This window comes from Meles meles, chromosome 16 (assembly GCF_922984935.1).
Source record: "Meles meles chromosome 16, mMelMel3.1 paternal haplotype, whole genome shotgun sequence".
Classification (NCBI taxonomy): Eukaryota; Metazoa; Chordata; class Mammalia; order Carnivora; family Mustelidae; genus Meles; species Meles meles.
In genome coordinates this window covers 44,117,390-44,135,620 of record NC_060081.1, presented here as the reverse complement: position 1 = coordinate 44,135,620, position 18,231 = coordinate 44,117,390, and the positions used below count along the sequence as shown (strand labels likewise).

Genomic DNA, 18,231 nt, shown 5'->3' with positions numbered 1-18,231 from the left:
CAACTTGATATATAGTCAAGCCACTGAAGAAAAGTCTTTCATTTAGGTTAAAATTTCATTTCTCTATACTTAATTGCTTTGAGACTCTAAGAAAAATCCTGGAACAAAATCTTCTCAGTATATGACCAGTAATTCATTTTTGATGGCAAAAAGATAAGTGGTCTTTAACATAATTATCTCTAATTGCTTCTGTTACCCAAATAAAAGACTGCATTCCCTGGAAACTATAGGTGACTAACAAAAATTGATTATAAGGTAATCCTTGTTGAAGCATCCCCAGAGAAAAGAATTCTCATGTGTCAAGTACTCTGTAAGATACATCCTTATGATCAAAAGGACCACCAAGGTCAGATCCCACTTTGTATGGTTTACCTCTTTCAACGTTATCTGTTCTTGTATTTCATCTTTAAAGGTCCTTATTTCTTATATTCTACAGTTCCTAATTCATGTTTCTATGTGGCTTATGTAATAACTGGACTGGATGACAGTGAGAAAGAAAAAGCCCTGAGGCTGACCCATCAGTCCCTAAAGACCCTCACTACTGCCAAAATAAAGGAAATGTGATTACTGTGTTGTTACCTTTAATAATAAAGACGTTTGTTTTATTTTGTAGTATTTTTTGGACATTACAGTTTGGTTTGGGGAGGAGGAAGCTTCACTATTTATATGACATAATATTCATTTCAGAAAAATAATACTTAATGGAATGATTCAAATAAAAAAAAAGATTTTATTTATTTATTTGACATAGAGAGAGAGATCACAAGTAGGCAGAGAGGCAGACAGAGAGAGAAGGGGAAGCAGGCTCCCAGCTGAGCAGAGAGCCCAATGTGAGGCTTGATCCCAGGACCCTGAGATCATGATCTGATGAGGCTTAACCCACTGAGCCACCCAGGTGCCCCTCAAAATGTTTTTTAGGAGAGACATGGTCAATCCAGATCATCTTCTCAGATAATACTCTAAATTCTAAGGTGAAAGCAATCCTTAGGATATAATAATTCCTTTTCTTCCTGATGAGTACACTGAGACAAAGAGCATTCAGCAACTTGCTAAGAACATGCAGCAAGAAAGCCACATGGCTGTAATTTCCTGGTTAATCTCTATACTATGACCGGATACATCTAAAATGTTGATTTGACCCAGAATAAAGAAATGTACAAAGTGAATGAACAGAGGGGCCTGGGTGGCTCAGTCATTAAGCATCTGCCTTCAGCTCAGTTCATAATCCCAGGGTCCTTTGATCAAGCCCGACATCAGGCTCCCTCTCAGTGGAAGCCTGCTTCTCCCTCTCCCACTCCCCCTGCTTGTGTTCCCTCTCACACTGTGTTTCTGCCAAATAAATAAATAAATAAATAAAATCTTTAAAAAAAAATAAATAAAGTGAATGAATACAGTCAACAGCTTTGGGCCTCAGGTTTCTTATCTGCAAAAGGAGTTTGGTCTAGATCAGAAATGTAACCCTCCTACCCACATACACCTTTTCCCCCCAACAAAGAAAATATTTGGTAGAAGGCCAAATATGTAACAACTAGAAGTAGTGTTTTGGGTCTTATGCCTCAAAGAACAGCCCGAAATAGCTGGAATAGATGTTCTCTAAGGTCCCCTCCTTGGCTTTTAGGCCAAGACTTCATCTTCAAATTTCTATGACTTAGAAAAGTATTAAATTATCTGCATACTCAAGGTTATGTAGATTTGTTTTTATGATGCGCTGCTGGTAAGATCTCTGACTTATTGAATGCTAAATCCGAAATACAACTCTCAATTCAAAGATGTTTCTTATGAGAAAAATACAGTCCTCTTTACTAAATTGTTTTTCAAGAGAAATGTGAACAGTATAAAACGATGTCCAGATCTTTGAATCAACAGATATACAGCGTTTAGGAAATGTAAACTGGAATCCTTACTTGGGAGAAAGCAGCAAATCCTGACAAAAGAAGTTGATTTTAAATCACAAAATAATAGGCTTATATATTATGCCCATGGGTTAGCATACAATCAATCCAGTCCAATTCTACATGCACAGTACTATATTATTAGAAGGATATGATATTTAAATAATCTTTAAGGTATTCTAGTATAATTTCCTCAAACATTAAGATTTTATTACTCCAAAATACTAAATATGTTTAAACATTTTTTTTTCCAACAAAAAGTATTCTTTGTTTAATTTTGATCCTTGAAACTTACTATGATGCTAAGGAAAGTTCTGTATCATTGTCTCAGGTAATTAGAACACTGCTTTGATGTGTCTTTTTTTTTTTTAAAGATTTTATTTATTTATTTAGAGATAGAGAGATCACAAGTAGGCCGGGGGGTGGGGGGCGGGGAAGCAGACTCCCTGCTGAGCAGAAAGCCTGATGTGGGGTTCGATCCCAGGACCCTGAGATCATGACCTGAGCCGAAGGCAGAGGCCTAACCCACTGAGCCACTACCCAGGCACCCCTGCTTTGATGTGTTTTAATCTTTTTTGGGAACACAGATACCTTGAGAATTTGATAAAAGATACAGAATCTCTCCCTGAAACACTGTAGTACTGGAAAAAAACTTGCATACAGTGTTCAGGGGCTTATGGATATTCAATGCTCATTTCTATGTAAGGACTTAGGGTCTCAGGGTCTCAGAGGCAGCAGAGGTCTACATGAAAATGGGAGGCCAGCTCCCAAAACTGGAAAACTCATTAGCACTGACATTTGTAGATTCTGCAGCATGGTTCCTCGTATCAGCACTGTTGTCATTTTGTACCAAATAATCCTTTGTTGTGAGAAATTATCCTGTACATTGTAAGGAGTTTATCAGTATCTCTTCACTATCCACTAGATGCCAACAGCCCCAGTCATTTAAAAAAAAAAAAAAAAAAAAGTCTCCAGATATTGCAAATGTCTTCTTGGGAACAAAATCACCCCTAGTTGAGATCCACTGTTCTAGACAATGACTAGAAGTCACTTCTGAAAAAAAAGGGCTATTTCATTATTTGCATCATATAAGTTATGCATAATTTTATTTGGTACTTGATTATAGAATGTCTTTCACTTTCGAGTTTTCTCCCAACTAAACCAAAGGCAGCTAAAGTCACCTTCTTTTGTATTCCATGATATTCAACATAGTGCCAGACACATAGTAGTACTTAATAAACACTTAATTGATCTGTCTTAAAGGAAGAATTCTTATTTCAAGCCAACTGTTTGATCTTGCAAGTTTGGAACATACTCTCCCCAACAGAAAATGAATCAAATTTAAGATATAAATACAAATGACCTTCATCTCAAAGTGGGATATGTGTGTGTGTGTGTGTATGCTCCCGCATGTGCGTTAACAGACCTACAGCTCTAGAATAATTCATGAAATATCATTCTCAGAAAATATAATTTTTTTGGTGTTTAGCTTGTTTATAACAACAAAGAAATAGTTATCTTCAATTAAATACAGTCTGAAATTTTTTGCCTGGCTCTCACTTAAACACACCAAATGTGTATTAAGTAGAATGACAAACACATTGCAGTGAATTAACACAACACCATGATAACTTAAAAATGCTTTGTTCTCATTGTCATCATGAGGTCATTTAAATCTCTTGCCACAGATCACAGTTGTTTATGTTCTGGTTCTTAAAAAATATGTCCATTCCAGAAGTCTCTTGGCATATGCACAAGAACATTCTTCAGACAGTTTCAGCCTCATTTGAGAGCAGCCACTATGTGACTAAAAAACAACTTCATTATAGCTGTTTTTAGTTCTGCACAATTTGTTTTTAAAAATTTTAAGTATATAGCCAAAGACTGCTGAATTAGTTAAAAATAACATCAATAATCCTACAAATAAGGGGTAGAAAACTCTTTCAAAGTCAACCATGAACACAGATGACTCAATTATGACAATAATTTAAGCAGAATCCATTCAGAATTATTTTGGCAATTTGCATACGTACAAAAATACTTTAAATATGCTTTCAAAATCCACTAAAACAAAAGTATACATTTCTCCTGACCTTACTAATATGAAATATTTGGAAAGTCTCACCCCAAATTCTATAACACCCTCATTAAGACACATTGAAGGGTAACAGTGCTATATCCTACTTATATAAGAGTCTACTGGATATTTATATCCTACAAAGGTAGGACATGAATAACTTAAATTAACTCAATTAGGTACTATAGTTGGTTTTGTTTATAAAAACAAAATGCATGTAAGATTTCTGATATAAGCTGAAACTAGCACTTTTATTTAAGTGAGGACTTGGGATCCACTGAGAATATTTATGAACACTTATGGCTCTATCTTTATTTATGGTTGTATGTTTAAATCAAACAGTGTTAACACTCAATTCCAAAAGCAGCTTTTAAAATGTAACTACCTCCACCACCACCACCACTGCAAGGGAACTCCCAACTTGGAATTCACTCTGTGTATAAGGGTTTTAAAGGAAAACCACCAACCATGTCCTAAGAACACTGACATCAAAGGCACCCCTTCAGACTGGCCAGTTATCCTCAATAGTGTGGGGAGAGGGAAGAACACAGTTACTTATATAATAGAGGTCACAGGAATATTTGTTCCCTTTGAGTAATGGTGATCTTCACCAGTGGCATTTTTTCCCTCTACGGTAATCAAATGATTATGTACTTAGGATATCCTCAAAGCATACTGGTTAAGTCAAACTATCCATCTTTATGATGAGAAAGATGAAGATTTGAAATGTTTTGAACTTGGTTCAAGACTTGTTCAGAACCAGAAATTGTTCAGAACATGTTCAGAATTTGGTCCATTCTTTCTTATTTTTAACTTCTGTAAATCCCTTTCAAATTCTTACAGTACTGTATTTTTTTATCCTGTACCATTTATCACAGCGGCAACTTCATAATTTGTGTGATTTTAAAAATTATTCTTAATAGCTATCTCCTTTATTAGCTTGCAAGCTCCATGAGGGGAGAGGCCATTCATAGCCTGTCTCCCTACTAGTCCAAGTGAGATTCACCCCAGTGGCAGTGGAGGGCCTAGCCTAGTAAATGTCTGTTAACAAATGAAAGGATAAACAAGTCAAATTTGTTGCCAACCTTATGGACAAAGGGCAACAATTCATGAAATTAAAGAAGTAAAATAACAACTAGTTTGGGGAACAACAATAAACAGTAAAAATTACCAGTCAGCCAAAACCAAAAATGCTCTTCTTATTCACTTAATACTGTTAGTATACTATTATGCCTACTATATGGAAACAACACAGACATCTTTAATAAAGATGATAATGATAAGAGGACATAGGCAAGCTACGTAGACTAGAAATGGTTTCTCACATAACATTTAATTTGTTATCTCCCAAAACATTCAATCAGGTATCCACAGAAGATACCTCTCAAGGAGGTACCGAATGAATAAATGTTAATGCTTTTTGCTGTTGCTGATTATCTAAAAGCTATTTCAGTGGGTAGCAACTGTTTCACATTTGTCTTGAATTTGAGCTTATACTCTAACCTCTTCTAAATCTTTTACCCTCCTTCAGAGTGATACCTTCCATTTGTAAATATTTTCAGTTTACTGTGAACCAAGGTGTCCCTGCTTCTTAGAATTCAATGTTCTTAAACTGACTTCAAATACAAGACATTTGGGCCTCATTTAGGGAGCTACTGTTTTCTGTATTTGTAATTATTTATATTTTATTTTTGTTTGCTTTTCAAATAGTTTGTAATCACAATGTACATAATAACAACCTGTCATAATAATAACAGAGTAAAATTCTGGCTGAGTTTGGTGAAGCCATTCAGCTATTTAATTTATGGCAAAGAGGAATGACAAACTGCCTTTTCTTCTGTTATTTTTTACACATTAATGTTTACAGACAAGGTAGAAAGTAAATATAAAACTTTTCAGCAAATGGCTAAGATGTAAGGAAACAATAAGAAAACTCAATCAGAACTGTTAAACTAGCTCAGAAGCAAGGACTTTCCCTTGGAGACATACCCTATTCCACTAGGGTCCAGGATGGATCTTGGATTTTAATGGGCTGCTAGCCAAGGAGGGCAGGATACAAAGTTTGGAGCCTGATTATGGTGGAAAGTCCCACTGATACCACTACCACGAAGCCAGGATCCTTAAGGGTGCCTTCAGTGGTGCTGCCCTTCCTCCAAAATCTTAGAATACTTGCCTTTCTGGGCTTTGGCTTTGAGCAGAACAAGGGAAGTAAAAACACGCTCCCCGCCCCCCCGAAAATTTATAACCACAAGGTCACAAATCCATGGGTTTGTGGCTAGAATTCACACTATGTGGCCCCAAATACCCCAAACCAAAAATTTGGTTTCAATTGGTCTTGAATTGGAAGTGCTGTTAGGCATCTGGCAAATACTCTCTCAAGCACTCTCTAAAATTCAGTACTTTTGACCCAAGCCTCTGAGAATTCCCATAGGTGAAAAAAGATCCAAGAACAATGAGATCACCAAAAAAATTCAATACAAACCAGAATAAGGAGAAACAAAATACAAAAGCCAGGTCTATAAAAACTAAAGATTTTGGAATAATCAGATACAGAATAAAAAATCAGCACATTAAAAAAAGCAAGAAAATTAAAAGATAAAATCATCAAAAGTATGTGACAGATTTGGAAAAGAAAAAAAAAACTTCCTCAAATAAAACATATAACTGAAATAATACAGTCAGCAGCCAAGTTAAACAACAGCCTGTAAGAATTAAAGAAAAAATTAATGAACTGAAAGACAAATTTAAGAAATTACATAGCATAATACATAGGCTCAAAGGTATAGAACAACAACAACAAAAAAAGGTATGGAACATGTGAGTTATGAGATATAGAATGAGAAGGTACCACATATATCAAACAGAATTTCCAGAAGGCAAAAAGAGAGAACACGAGGAAAAGGTAATATTTTAAGAGAAAATGACAGAAGTTTTTAAAACTGATGAAAGGTACTAATCTTTAAGATTCTGGGTATCCAATTACCTCTACACAAGACTGAAGCTACCAAGCAAAACTATGACCTAGATAAACCATAATGAAACTCTAGAACATTAAAGTATTTTAAAATCCGGGGACAAAAAACCAGCATTGTGGAGCAAGGCAAGTGTGTTCTTTAGTTATATTGGTTTCCTCACCTGTAACTGTCAACAGGAGTCAAGGGGGACCATTGTGAGCTCACAGTAAATTTGCCTGTCCCCAGAAAGGGGTTAAGACGGTGATTAGCTTGGCGCATTCACGGCAACAGCAGATACCTTTCCCTCCCTAATCCTCAACACTCAAGCCTCACCACCAAAATCTGCCTTACACCTACAAGAAACAAACTCTGTGGCCTTTTATCTGTATTCATTTCGGTTACCACAAAAAGCCCTAACACCAGGTTCCTCCTAATCTCCCATGTTTTTATCCTCAGAGGTTAACTACACATCCACTCTTCTGCCACTATTTCTCTTCCCCTCCAACTCTCTACCACTAAATTCTCCAGAATTCATAGTGCCTTATCAGTAAAAACTCAATTATTATATCTCTGAACATTTTCTTCATCTTCTTGCTCTAACTGAAACTCGGCTCTTCCCAGAAGATATTGCAAACTACAGCACTTGCAAATGGTTTGCTGTTGTTGGAGCTTGTTTTCTTCAAAGAGCCCTCAACCAATTGTTCTGGGAGGGGGTGGGATATTTTTGACGGTCATTAGTGCTCTTTTATCCAGTTTAAGAAGTATGATATGGGTCCAGGGATAGACAGACTAACTAATAAAACAGAAAGCCAAGCAACAGATCCATGCAGTTTTGAAACTTTGGTACATGACAGAGGTGACATGTCAGATTACTGAAGTGAGAGATTATTCAATAAATGGAACAGGATAAAAAAGTCCATGTAGAAGAAGATGAAATTGGATGTCTACCTTATATCATATAAAAAAATCAATTCCTAATGAATCAAAGACTTCAATGTCAAAAACAAAACTTTCTACCTTCAGTAGAAAATAAAGATGAGTATCAGTCTTATCTGTATTGAAAAGGATTTTGTACATGAAACACAGAAATCACTAATTATAGGGCACCTGGGTGGCTCAGTCAGTTAAGCATCTGCCTTCGGCTCAGGTCACGAGCCCAGGGTCTTGGGACTGAGCCCCACATCAGGCTCCCTGCTCTGCAGGGAGTCTGCTTCTCCCTCTCCCTATGGCGCTCTCCCTGCTTGTGCTCCTGCTTGCTCTCTCTCTCTCTCTCTCCCTGTGTCAAATAAAATAAATAAAATCTTTTAAAAAATCACTAATTATAGAAGAAAAGATTGGTTTAACAATATTAAAATCAAGAACTTGTATTCATTAGATAAACATCCAAGAGAGTATGTGTGGCAATGGTTGAGGTGGGGAACAGTTTCATATAGAAGATATTTACTATCCTATAAAAGACAAAGGATAAAAATAAATAAAGAACTCCTAAAAGTCAGCATAAAAAGCATAAACAACATAACAGAAAAATAGCCAAAAGACATCTATAAGTATTTCACTGAGGAGGAAACATATGGCCAATACATATATGAAGAGATACTTAATTACATTAGGGAAAAGAGAAATGCAAACCAAGCACTGCTGGCAGGAATGTAACTAATACCAACACAAAAGAATTTAGTATTTCATCTTGTAAAGTTAAACATTCACATACCCTATGACCCAGCAATTATACTCCTTGATAAATATCCAGAAAAACTTAAACACCTACCAGAAGATGCACAGAAATGTTCATAACAGCATGATTCATCACAGTAAAGAACATCCCAGATGCATATCCAACAGGAGAACGGATATACACTGTGGTATACACACTCGAATGAGCTACAGTTACACAAAATACGGATAAATCTTAGCAATATAATGTTGAGTGAAAAAAAAAAAATCAGTCTCCAAAGATTTTTTAAGTATCTAAAACCCACACCTGTTTCCCCAATGTGAACAAAGTTAACAGCTTTAATTTATACAATTTAATAGTTTTTAATATAGTCTCAAGTATGTGCAACCATCACTAGTCAATTTTAGAACATTTGTATTTCCTCAAAAAGACACTCTTATCTCTCTCCCCAGCAACCAACAATCTACTTCCTTTCTCTAAATTTTCTTACTCTGGATATTTCATATAAAATACTTGGTCTTTTGTAATTGACTTCCTTTACTTAGCATGAAAATTCAAGGTTCATCCACTTTGCAGCATACATCAGTACACCTTATTCCTTTTCATGCACTCATGCTTTTTAGGAAAACTTATAAATGAGATGATAAATATACAATGGAGTGAATACTGAAATCTGGATAATGGTTATAACAGGTATGGAGAAGTAAGGGAGATCAAAAGGATAAATGTAAGCTACTGTACGGTTCTAGCTTTTGTTGTGGGTTCACTTATTAATTACTAAAAATAAATAAATAAAAGGGCCAAGTGTCCTAATCCAAGGATTATAATTAATTTAATTATATGAACCAAAGGTACAATAGAATAAAGGAACAAGTTTAATGAAGTTGACTACACCATGTTTGTTCTTCAGATGATAGTATAAAGAGTAAAAAGAGTAAAAAGAACATTTGTAAAATATATGACTGATAGACACCAGTCCAGAATATCTGAAGAACTTCTATGAATCACTAAAACAAAGAATACTACATAAAAATGGTCAAAAGAGTAAACAGGTATTTCACAGATAAGGAAATAAAAAGAAATGTTCTTCCTCATTAGTAATTAGGCAAATACTTGAGCAAGTCCTTAAGTCTGGTCATATCCTTCCACTTCTCATTTCATTTACAGTAAAAGCTAACGTCCATTCAGAGGTCTCAAAACCCTCTGTGATTTGGCCACCTCTCTGCCCTCATCTTCTACTACTGTCCATTCCCTGGCCCATTCTGCTTCAGCCACTGCTGCTTCTTAAATGCTCTTAGACAAATCGGAAATGCTCCCCACTCAAGGTCTTTGCATTTATTGTTTCCTCTGCCTGAAATCTGTAACAAGCCAAGCAGTCTCAGGTCCCAAGATAGAATCTTAGAATACCAACTATTAACATGTACGCCTCCAGAAGCCTGCAGTGTTCAACACTGGCAAAATGTCTTGCCTTTTCTGTTTGTTTGTTAAGCTCCAGAACAGCTTATTAATCACAAGACAGCCCTCTCTGACATTGTCACATAGGTGACACTGGCTGGAGACCAAAATGTTCCCACACCCTGAGAAGTCTGTAATAGCACATACTGGTCCATCCCTGGTAAGTGCTTACTGGTTTTTTTATAAAATTTATCCAAATTCTCAAGTAAAACTCACTGAACGTCTTTGTGTGTCTTTGTGCACATAACAGTAAACACATGCAGATTGAGAAAAGCACTAAATGAAGATACTGGACCCAAATTCAATTAGTAATCCAGGGAAAATACTCTAACGGGTACAGAAGTCAGACACATCAAGGTTTGAATTACAGTTCTTCTAGTTCCTAGCTGTGTGATCTTGAGTAAATCTGTGCCTCAGTTTTTTCTACTGTACAGTGGCTTTAATAATCACTTTACAAAATTGTTGGAAGAGTTTAATGTAAATTTTTTGCAAAGCACAGAGCACAGTTTCTGATAGAGCACAGGCATCTGATAGGTGCAAATGTCTCCTCCCACCCCTAATGAGCATTTAAAAATGTAATTCTTCTGAATCAAAATTATGCATCCAAATAAACTGCTTTAAAAATATTTTAACATCTCCTTATACTTCTACAGAAGGGAGCAATGGGAATCTAAAATGAAATGTATTTTATGACAATCTGAGCTGAAATGCTTAGCAAAATCTTTATTAAGTCCTTTGCAGACAGAATTCCCTATTTCACGCAAGCCAATTCTTAGGGAAACATATGCTTTCAAAGTACATGCTCCAACTTACCACTAAGGCATATTATACCAAACACCGAAGGGAACTCACCCAAGTCAAATTATTGGCACTCATCTTTTGGCATACATAGGATCAGGCTCTTCTAAGCTATGCCAAATAATTTTACAGATACAGGTTTTCCATGTCACTGAGTGAGTAGGTTAAGCTAAGGATCTGTATCTTGACAGTTCATTTGATGAGTGCTATCCCACCCACCCTCAATGAAGATTATCCTAATGGAGGAAAGTAACCCTACAACCTCTTTTTCTAATATATTACATCAGGAAAACGATATCAATATGAAATGAATAACACAGAGTCCTTCCCACGTGAAGTCGGCAGATTCGGCCTGCCTAGCCACCAGTTCAAGCCACAGACATTTCACTGGCTTTGTCCTGGACCTCATAACTGAAAATTATCATTGCATTATAGTCAGTGAACATTTGTCTACAATGGTCTAACCAAAGGGCACTGAGAAAGGCTGGCAAATGTTTCAGAAAACAAGGATATGGCATATGGTCTCCCAATGGGATTAAGTTTTGCATCAAACCAAAGATCTGCAGAAAGTACTTAAGCCCTTTCCTTTATGTGGCTTCAAAACTTGAACCTATTGTAGAAGCTAGATTTGATTTTGTGCAAAATGTTACCAGCACTTTTTTTGTAAAATTTTATTTCTTTATTTGACAGAGATCACGAGGGGGAAACAGGCTTCCTGCCAAGCAGAGAGCCCGATGTGGGGCTGGATCCCAGGACCCTGTGATCATGACCCAAGCCGAAGGCAGAAGCTAACCCACTGAGTCACTCAGGTGCCCCGCTTTTTCTTTTCTTTAAATTTAAACATATTATCTGTAATTTATTTATTTGGGAAAGAGAGAGAGACAGAAAAAAATGTACATATGCAGGAGCAGGGGGAGAGGCAGAGGGAGAAAATCTTCAAGCGGACTCCATGAGGAGTGTGGAGCCCAATGAAGTACTCAATCTCATGAACCTTGAGATCATGACCTGAGCTGATACCGAGAGTCGGACACCTAACCAATTGAGCCACCCAGGCACCCATTATCAGCATTTCTGAGGCACCTTGATAAATTAAAAAATGTTTCCCAGTTAGCACCATAAATTAAGAGAACTATTTCAAGATATATGATAAGAGACCCGAAGATGTTCTATTAGGAATTTACACTAAGAAAATCCAATATAAGGTTATGTTATCCACATAGCAAAACATTAGAAAGAGCCTAAAACATGTAATGGAAGTATTCCATAATTTATAAATCAGAAACACAATGGAAAGTGATGCAGGCATAATGATTATAAAGACTATTTAGAAACATGTAGAAATAAGTACGAGAAATGAAATTTAAAAAGGAGAACTCAAAATGGGGGTCTATTCAATTATGTCCGCTTGGTTTTTTTTTTCTAATAATTTTTTTTTTTTTTAAAGGTTTTTTTTTTTTTTTTTTTTTTTTTTTTTTTAAAGATTTCATTTATTTATTTGGCAGAGAGAGATCACAAGTTGGCAGAGAGGCAGGCAGAGAGAGAGAGAGAGAGAGAGAGGGAAGCAGGCTCCCTGCTGAGCAGAGAGCCCGATGTGGGACTTGATCCCAGGACCCTGAGATCATGACCTGAGCCGAAGGCAGCGGCTTAACCCACTGATTTTTATTTATATATTTGATAGTGAGAGAAAGACAGCAAAAGAGGGAACACAAGCAGGAGGAATAGGAGAGGGAAAAGTAGGCTTCCCACTGAGCAGGGAGCCAATGTGGGGCTCAATCCCAGAACCCTAGGATCATGACCTGAGGCGAAGGCAGACACTTAACGACTGAGTCACCCAGGTACCCCTCAATTATGTCTGCTTGTAGAAAAGGTAATAATGTATAGTTAGGTAATGTATAGTTAAAATATGAAAGCAGCCCAAGTGACCATCAATGGATAAATGGATAAGCAACATGTGGTGTGTATATTATTCAGATTTGAAAAAGGACAGAAATTCTGACATGTTACAACACGGATGAACCTTGAAGACGTTACACTAACTGAAGTAAGCCGATCACAAAAAGATAAATATTGTACGATTCCACTTATAAGGTACTTAGTGTGGTCAAAATCATAGATACAGAAAGTTGAATGGTGGTTGCCAGGGGCAAGGGAAAGGGGGAATGAAGAGTTACTGGATATAGATTCAGTTTTGCAAAGATGAAAAGCAGTTCTGGAGATGATGGCGGTAATAGCTGCAGAGCAACATAAATATACTTAACACCACTGAACTGTGCACACTTGAAAAATGCTTAGGATGATAAATGTATATGTATTTTATTGCAACAAAAAATTGGGAAAAAAATTAATGTGTTCAAGTAGTAAATTTAAGATCATATGATTTTCAGGTTTTTGGAAAAAAAGAATAATGAAAGTGTTGAAAGTAGTCTGAGTGGATTCTGTCAAAATAACATATGGAACATGTGTGAGAAAAATGATGGTTTGCTAGCCAGGCAGTTACCATATAGAATGATGATGTGGGACAACCTCAAATAGAAGTTCTGCTTTAAAGACCAAAGAATTCACAACTTCAAACAAATCAGCATAGCTGTGGGCTGTAGGAAAATAATACATGAAACAAGCTCACTCTTCTTGAACTGACTTCAGGCAGATTATAAATCTATGGCAAAGGTAAAAAAAAAAAAAGTACTACTGTCTGGAAATAGTGGCTACAGATGCAAACGGTACAACTGATATGATGCATGGGCACAGAAGGAAGAACTGATTAAAAAAATCATCCTAGATGTTAGCAACCATCTTAAGACAGGAGACCAATTAATCTGAAACTTTAAAACATATGGGAATTTTACACTTTCTGACACTACGACTGATATAAAAATATCCTAAATTTTTGCATTGGATTTTTTTTTTTTTTTGGAAAACTCCTTTAAATTAAGTCTTAATATTATTAAAAGAGAAAATAAATTTTGAAATAATCCAGGAAATTTGGAGACATTTACTGGCAACTCTACGGAGAAAATGTGCTAGCAATGTTTTCAGATAACCCTGGCTGCTTTTCGTTTTCATTACACATTCCACAAATGAGTCAAAAGAAATTTTTTTTGCACAGTAAAAAGTTTTGGCTTATTACCTTACAAAACCCTTATAGTCAACCTATTAACTAGATGATTCAAGGAAGGAGCACACACCTAAGTTTTAAAGTTCTAGTCACTTACCAGATGTGTACAAGATACGAGAGTGCACTGCAAACTCATTTCCATCCCATCATCAAAATACAAAGCATACAGGGACGCCTGGGTGGCTCAGTTGGTTAAGCCACTGCCTTCAGCTCAGGTCATGACCCCAGGGTCCTGGGATCAAGTCCCGCATCAGGCTCCTTGCTCGGCGGGGAGCCTGCTTCTCTCGCTGCCTCTGCCTGCCTCTCTGCCTGCTTGTGTGTACTCTCTCTCCCTCTGGCAAATAAATAACATATTAAAAAAAATACAAAGCATACTGCAAACTCTTTAGCTTATTTTAAAGTTCAGATTTTCTATTTAATGCTCTCCTCTCTCCATGCAACTCAAAATTTAAACATTTGGTTACTTTAAAATCTTACCAAAAAAACATTTTTGTGAATGTATTTCAAATATATCCATAAGGTGGATACCTTGACAATAAATGGAAATATTGATATAGCCAAAAGTAAACAGTAAACAGGTTTTGAGATGTCTGAATTAAAATATTTGAAACTGGGCTGCCTACCAGAAAGAATACCCTACTGATTCAAAAGCATTTTTCTTCTGTATAGAAAATAAATAATACAATGGTCATAGATACTTGTCATTAATGTGCCTCTGTGTTTAAGCTTCCCAGTGGGACACTAAACAGAGGAATGAAGGCGGAATAAAAGGGAAAAAAGGAAAGACAAAGGACAAAGCAAATAACAGAATAAACATAAAATTAAAACTGTAAAGAGTGGAAGAAAGAGTAAGTTGAGTAAGGAAGAGCTGCAACTGTACCTCCTGCCGCAGTGGGCTGGCTTAGACAGCAAAAAGGAGTCCTTGCTGCTCCTCTTCTAGCTTCCATGTCCCCTTTGAAAAAGCATCCTATAGGTCTAGGTTCCTGACAAGAACTTCCTCAAGACATTCACAGTCTCACTATTAGGCGCCTGAATGGCTCAGTCAGTTAAGCATCTGCCTTTGGCTCAGGCCATGATCAGCCCCACATTGGGTTCCTTGCTCAGCAGGGAGCATACTTCTCCTACTCCCTCTGCCCCCGCCCCCACTCGTGTGCTCTAATAAATAAATAAATAAATAAATCTTTAAACAAAAATAAATAGAGCTTTAAGACCATAAGCACTAATCTCATCATGCCCTTTATCCCTATTTAAAACTATCACAATAAGTCTACAAGTTCCAAATCATTTTTCTAATAACGTGGTAAACATTCCCATTTCTCATCCTTCCTTCTAGCAGTCAGTCACAGACACAGTCATTAATATTCATCAACAGAATCCTCTTCATTCACCTGTTAGTCTAAGTCTCACTGAAACCTGGTTCTCCTCTGAGGCCTATAGTCCTATATCCTTTTTAGGTGGTTAATTTTTCTCTCTCATAGTTTGTCTTTCTTACTTCTCATTGCCACCTTCAGTCTACTGGCTGGCCCTTCTCCCTAAAGCCCCCAACTGTGAATATCATGTTATGAGACCATATCACCTAAAACCTCTTTTTTTTTTTTTTAAGATTTTATTTATTTATTTGAGAGAGAGAGATCACAAGTAGGCAGAGAGGCAGGCAGAGAGAGAGGAGGAAGCAGGCTCCCTGCCAAGCAGAGAGCTCGATGCAGGACTCGATCCCAGTACCCTGGGATCATGACCTGAGCCGAAGGCAGAGGCTTAAACCACTGAGCCACCCAGGCGCCCCCTAAAACCTCTTCTTATTGAGGTATCTAATGACCATAGTCTCTTCTCTCATTTCTTAAAGAACTAAGCCCTTGGCTCACTGCTACTCTTTCTGATACTAGTCCTGTCATAATTCCTGGTGATCGCATTATCTACACAGAAGATCTTTCTAACACCCTGGACCTCCCAGTTCACTGACCTCCTCTTCTCCCTGCACTCCATCTCATCTTAGAAACTTACTCCCAGAATCATAACTAGATCATGTCATAACCCAAAACTGCAGTCCCAATCATAATCTTAGTTTCAAGTATCCTATTCTTCAAACACTAGCTACCATCTTTCCATTTTATTCTAATATCCCAAGGCTAACAAGGCTAATCTTAGGTCTCATAGGGACCTACAATCCATCAATCCTCTCATCTCTTTCCCATTCCTCACTTTCAACGTGCCCTCATTTTCTTCCTAACTCAACACAGATACCTTGGTCCATTATAACAAACAACCCCTTGCATATAACCTTCAATCCCCTTGCCCCTCTCTTGCTCGGGCATACTTGACAAATATTCTACACTGATTTAATCCAACTCTCTCCTTACTCCATGGACTGTACATCATTAAATGTGGCTGAAGAAAAACCTAATTATGTTGATTCATCTAACTTTACAAGAGCAAGAACTACAAGTCCACTCTTATTGCTGCTCAGCAATACTATTAAATTTCCCTCTTTACCACTTCTTAAACAATTATTTCATATCTTTTTTTTTTTAAATCTCTACCTTCTCCCCCATTCCTGCTCTCAGCTGATGACCTTCCTGTTTCACTAACACAAGCAAACAGAAGAGTACTACAAGCTCTCACTACCATTTTTATACATTATCCTGTGACCATATTCTTTAGGTTCTTTCCTGTTACAATGGATGAAATGTCCATGTGCATGAACCAAAAGCCTCTTCCTCCACTTGCGTGAAAATATTCCTACTCCTTTTGCCTACTTTAGAACACAGTTATCTGCATCATGATTTCTTCTTATTGCTGGTGGATCACTCCCAGAAGCATGCTGTTATTTTCCCCATATGAAAGAAAAATGCTTTCTTGATCTCATTTGCTCCTCCAGTTTCTTTTCCATTCCTCTGTGACCCATTACAGGAAAATGCCTCAAGATCTGTCAATCCATTAGTGCATGGTAACTTAAGAAAGGGGTGGATGCTAACTAATAAATGTAGAAGGAATGACAGAAAATCAGTATTTTGCAATGAATGGTATAACAACTTGACTCAAGCAAGGATCATCAAAGAATGCCAATGGTGTGAGCTAAATCGTTGGGAAATAGACACCCCACTCACTAATTAACTCACCAATTACCAAAAACAAAATGTGTCTTTAATGGAAAAATGAGTCAGACACCTCCTCAACTGAGTGAGCAAAGTTAAAAGTGAAAATAATGGTACAAATTGACATCGGGGACCTCATGATGTGAGGCAACAGGAAATATACAATATCATATGGAGAATTCTTGCCCCAAACTCTTTATTGGAATTAACATAAAGAAACAATCAGACAAATCCAGATTGTGGATATTCTATAAGTCGTTACAGTAGACACTTTAAAACTGACACTGGACCATGAAAGAACTATAAAGAGCATTCTTAGAATGAGTAAAATATCTATTATTTTATCACTATTAAATTCCCTTAGTGTGGTAAGAGCACTGCACTAATGTAGATGACTGTCTTTGTTTCTGAGAGTCACATGTTGAAGTACTTTTCAGGGATGAAGTGTCACAATGCCTGCAACTTCTGAGCATTCAAATATTTTAGAAAAGGGAGTTGTCTATACTTATTCTCTCCAATTCCACTCCTCATTTTCTCTTGAACCCACATTAATCTTATCCCTTCCATTCCACCAAAACAGCTCAAAATCTCTGTTGTTCTCCACACCAATCATTCTTAGTCTGTATTTTACTGACCCATTTTCTCACTGAAATACTTTCTTCACACTTGGATGTCTGGATACCCTACAGCACTGAATTTTCTCCTGTGGTTTTGGTAGCTTCTTCCCAGCCCTTTGGATAATGTATTTTTTACTCAACTTGTAAATGCTGGAGTGTTCCAGGGATCAGTTTTGAACCTCTTTTCTTTTCTACTTATATTCACTCTTTTGGTGTTCTTCACTTTGAGAGACCTAGACAATGAAGATCCCCAAATTTAGATCTCCAGTTCTGACCTCTTTCCTAAATGCTTAATTATATATCCCAATGTCCCCTTGACATGCCTATTTTGATATCAATAGGCATCTTAAATTAACATGCATCCAAAAGAGAATTTTTGAGGTTCCTTTGCAAATCTATTCCACCCACAATCATCATTATCTTAAAAGAGTACTACAATAGCCTTGTGACTGATTTCCTTATTTTGTCCTTATCTCCTACCATAATCTACTCTCAAGACAGCAGCCAGGGTGATCCTGTTAAAAAATAATTCACATCAGCTCAAACCTCCAGTGGC

General features: G+C 36.9%; 1 protein-coding gene across 3 annotated transcripts in view; it reads right to left on the bottom strand.

The window, feature by feature from the left end:
• ESF1 (ESF1 nucleolar pre-rRNA processing protein homolog) overlaps nucleotides 1–18,231 on the bottom strand; it is a 67,595-nt gene that overhangs the window by 21,396 nt on the left and 27,968 nt on the right. The gene's annotated exons all lie outside the window — the stretch shown is intronic.